General features: G+C 41.1%; 1 pseudogene; it reads right to left on the bottom strand.

Annotated features, from left to right (window-relative positions):
- Positions 1-1,573: 1,573 nt before the first annotated feature.
- LOC100949624 lies at positions 1,574-2,768 on the bottom strand (annotated as a pseudogene).
- Positions 2,769-4,785: the final 2,017 nt, after the last annotated feature.

Genomic DNA, 4,785 nt, shown 5'->3' with positions numbered 1-4,785 from the left:
GATGGTGGCTAGAAGTGTTGGATGGACTGATTATTACTGTGTGTGGAAAGTCCTGATTTCCCTGTATTTTCATATTTGCCTCCCTTTGAGACCCTTAAATTTTATATTACACATGGAGGATCTAATCTGTTCACGTGCAAACTAAAATCTGTTTACTGATATCACAGAAGTTTTTACTTTAATACATGTTATAATGATAGGAAAAACAAAAACATACTAAATAGTTATGATTAAAGAGAAAAAAAGGTAGGTGGGACACAGCAACTATCAACTCTCAGATCACGCCCTGTCACTCTTCATGACTTTTCTGGAAAATTATTTATTAGCTCATCATAAATACATGCCTCTGTAATGCTGAATAAACATAACATCAGGGTCCGAGATTTGGTGCTATTTCCATTTCTTTTTCAAGATTAATATTTAAAGCTCAGTACACAGAGAAATAATCTGTATCAACATTATATTTTAAAATAAAAGGAAACTGGCTCAGCACCCATAGCACAGTGGTTACCATGCCGGCCACATACACCAAGGCTGGCAGGTTCGAACCCAGCCTGGGCCAGCTAAACAACGACAACTGCAACCAAAAAACTAGCTGAGTATTGTGGCGGGCACGTGTAGTCCCAGCTACTTGGGAGGCTGAGGCAAGAGAATCACTTAAGCTTGAGAGTTTGAGGTTGCCATGAGCTGTGACATTACAGCACTCTACAGAGGATAACACAGTGATATAATAATAATAATATTAAGGAAGTTTTAAAATCAAACTAATAATTTGTAAGTTTCACTGCTAGGCTCAAGTGATGAAATAGCTAGCATTACAACTATTCTTAACAAGAATAAAGAAATTAAAATAAAATTTGCTGTTACCTGATTCTTGACATATAAGCAGTTTTCCTCTTTATAGCAGTTTTTTTGTGATTCTGAGATTTATGGCCTATAAAACAATGCTTTAGAGAATGATCAATGTAATTCCCTAGCCTAATGTATTTAAACATTTCCATTTTATATTGATTGATAATGAATAGATATTTGGGGCTGCAAAAAAAAAAAAATCAAACAAAACCAAAATACCATAAATAATACCATTCAAAATACTAAAAGTCCCAGAGTAAAATAATACTTTGGTTATTAATATGAGTTTTTTAAAGATCAAGGAAAAAAACCCACTTTTTCATTCATTTTTCATCCTCCCCCCCCAAGATTAAATGATTATTAAAAAGGCATGCCACACTGTATAGAAATCAACATTCTCTCCCATAATTCTGTGTGTCTGGGACTATAGAAATGTCACTGTCCCAGTTGGTGCCTGTGGCTCAGTGAGTGGGCGCCAGCCCTATATACCGAGGGTGGAAGGTTCAAACCTGGCCCTGGGCCAAACTGCAACAAAAAATAGCTGGGTGCTGCGGCGGGCGCCTGTGATCCCAGCTACTTGGGAGGCTGGGGCAAGAGAATTGCCTAAACCCAAGAGTTGGAGGTTGCGGTACCGAGGGCGATAAGGTGAGACTCTATCTTTACTACAAAAAAAAAAAAAAAAAAGGAAAAGAAAAGAAATGTCTGTCCCTGCCTCGCATCTTCAAATTAACATTCTCAGATCACAACAATCTGTCTTCCCAAAGGGGACCTTCCAGAAAAACAAGCTATTTCTTTTTTTTTTTTTTTTGTCGAGACAGAGTCCCACCCTGTGCCCCTGAGCAGAGTGCAGCGGCTTGGTACCTCACTGTAACCTCCGACTCCTGGCTTGTGGGCATCCTGCTGCCTCAGCCTCCGGAAGCCGCTGAGATTACAGGCGCTCACCGTGGCGCCCAGCTGGGTTTTCCCATTTTTTTCATGAGTAGGGATCTCACTTTCGCTCAGGCGAGTCCTGAGCTCCAGCGATTCTCCCTCCTCAGCCTCCCACAGTGCTGGGATTACAGGCGTGAGCCACCGCGCCTGGCAAACCAAGCTATTTCCTTGGCTCATATTTCCCTTCTTTTGTAGCCTGAACCAGCAATCTAGCCAAGAAGTATATATTGGGGAGTAAGGAGGAGATCCACCAGCAAGCCCACAGTTGCTCACAGGCATAAGATTCAACATATTGGCAAAAAATGTCAGCTTGGGAATAACTCTTCATTTCATTCATGGTAGAAACCCCACTGTCCAGTACATGGGTATGGACGAGGTAGGCCAGTGAATTACAGAGCCACAAAGAAACAATGTCATGTAGGAGGTGAGGAACAAGACCCCTGAAGACTCCTAGGATGCCCTCTTCCCGATGAATGTTTACTATGGAGTCACAAAGTCCACAGTACTTGTATTGTAATCACTCTAATCACTCTGTAGACTTCAGAGTGATTACGGGGAAGGGATGTGTGATGAGGGTAGCAGCAGACCGAGCAATCATCTCTGGAGTTGTTTCCTTGATCACTCGGTCAAAGCAAGAGGAGACTTCTTTCTGTCCATTTCCAGGTCCTAACTCCTCATCCTTGTCATACTCCTGGTAATGCTGTGACACTTTACCATGGACCGCAGTCTCAAGGCCTCCTGAACACAGAACACAGTCGTGGTGTTAAGCCTGTGAACAAACCACGCTTCCCACTGATGCTGGCAATATGCTGAGCATAACAGAAGAGACCAGGAAGCTGACACACTTGCCGCCCAAAAATGTTTCATCCTATTGTAGGAGGAAGAGGCTCATATCCCACCTGGATGAGCATGTTCACATATATGAGTGGCTGGGACAGAATGGTGAGACCAGAGCCCCGGAGCACCTGACTGGCTGCATCCGCCATGATGGCAGTGGTAGATGGACAGACCATTTTTCATCCTTTTTAAGAAAAAGATTATCAGTCAATCTTTTAACTATGGAGAGAATTCCATTTAACATAGGAAGAAAAAGACGTAGATAATTAACCCAGAAGTGTTTCCCAGGCTTTTCATCATGAAAAATTTTCTAACACGGAGAAATGAAAAGAACTGTAGATTCTACCCCTAAATGCTCTAACTGATAACACCTGGCCAGTTTTGCTTTCTTTTTCCCTCTATACACACTTTTTATTTGTAGTTGCAGATGTCATTTGAAGTTGCCTGCTTTACCATTCATCTTCTCAGAATAACATCTTCCTACATAACCACAATATTTTAATACCAAAACCTAACATCCAGTCCACATTAAAATGGCCCAAGAACATCTCCCATAGTTGTTTTTGTTTTTTATCCGGGTGCCAATAAAGAGTCACATATTGCATGTTCATTATATGACTCTGTTTTTAGGGAATAATCCCTCCTTTTCTTGTAGGACATTGACTTTTCAAATAACCCAGGCTAGTTTTCTTAGAATGTTCTGGCATTTCTGTCTTTATACCATTTGGCTTGTTCACGTACAACTAAACTTTGTATTTTGGAAACACGGAAACTTTCCACTCTGGAATATGCACTGGCTTCCAAGTCTGCTTCCCATCCCTAGAGCTCACTTGTCTTCAGTCATGAACACCCAGAGATCATCCGTTGATTGAACTCCAGCTTTAGCCCTGCAAAGACATGGCTAGCTTTAAGGAAAAAGTTATTTAAATGATACTGCCAAAGCAAACACTTTTAAAGAAAAAGGAAATACATCTCTGTTTAATGTTGATTTCCTAGCAAGTCCCTGGCCTGCAGCAAAGGTGGGTCACTGCAGAGACCGTTTAGGGGCTCAGGTGTGATTTTGGTATGTGAATATGTAGGAAGGAGCATCTCTGAGGCTTCCTTTACTTTTTTCCCTTGCCTACCTAACATTCTTTGGGCTCTGTAGAGCTAAATGCTACACTAAACGAATAAAAAAAAAAAGTTGTATTCCAATGTTTATCAGATTTTAGAATAGGTTAAAAAAAAGAGAGAGTTCTAACTTTACTGAGATGCATTATTACGGTTTGAACATCAGGCTGTATCTGATACACCTAAATACTGTCCTTGCTTTTTCAGGGTGTCTAACTGGTGGGCAGGGAAAGCTTTGACGGAAAGGCCCTCTGCTTGAACTATTTCAAAGGAACTAAGCACGAATCTATTCTACTGGTTTGAAAATCCCAAATTAATTAGACTACAAAACACACAGGTGTGTGCCCTCCATGTGTATTAGATGTAAACGGACTTAGAAGGGGCATTGATACACAGAAGGACATGCTAGGACACTGCTATGATTGCTTATAAACACGGGCTATCTTGGGCTGGTATCTCTCTAGAAATATAGTCTTAAGTAAACAAAAGTTTGGCCCTGGCTGACGAGGTTCTTCTGTAGGCCTTAGACACAGGCAAGTGTTTTTAAAAACGTGCCTGGACAGCTAAGAAGTTTATCCACCCAGTGCCTCAAATTCTCAAAGTTTATTTGAACACTGAGTGAATGGCTAATCTTCTACAAGTTTGGGGGCTTTAACAAGGTAAACAAACGGGTGGGCTGCAAAAGTAAACACTGCATTTCCTCCCAGGCTCATCCTAGCTTCCAAAATTCCTCTCTCTCACTCTTTTCACTATCCCCAGCCTCCTAGTTCCCAAGCTTGGTTTCTCGTACTCTGTAAAAGTACTGAAATTGCAGAGGAGACATTTTTAATTATAAGTACTACGGTAATGAATTCAAGTACACTCGTTTATCATAAAGGGCTTTCCCATCTGTCTCTAAAGTATACTTAAAAATGCTGTGTATTTGATAACATTAGCACCAACCATCTTCCACATGGTAATATTCAGCATTTTAGAAGTTCATCATCCCTCCCTGCCCCCCAAAGACCGCACAGTGGTGGTTCCAGAAAAAGCACATTTATCTCTGTGTTTGGGAGT

Source organism: Otolemur garnettii, unplaced genomic scaffold (genome assembly GCF_000181295.1).
Source record: "Otolemur garnettii isolate 467f Iridium unplaced genomic scaffold, OtoGar3 scaffold00006, whole genome shotgun sequence".
In the NCBI taxonomy this organism is placed as follows: Eukaryota; Metazoa; Chordata; class Mammalia; order Primates; family Galagidae; genus Otolemur; species Otolemur garnettii.
This window is presented reverse-complemented; position numbering and strand designations above follow the sequence as displayed.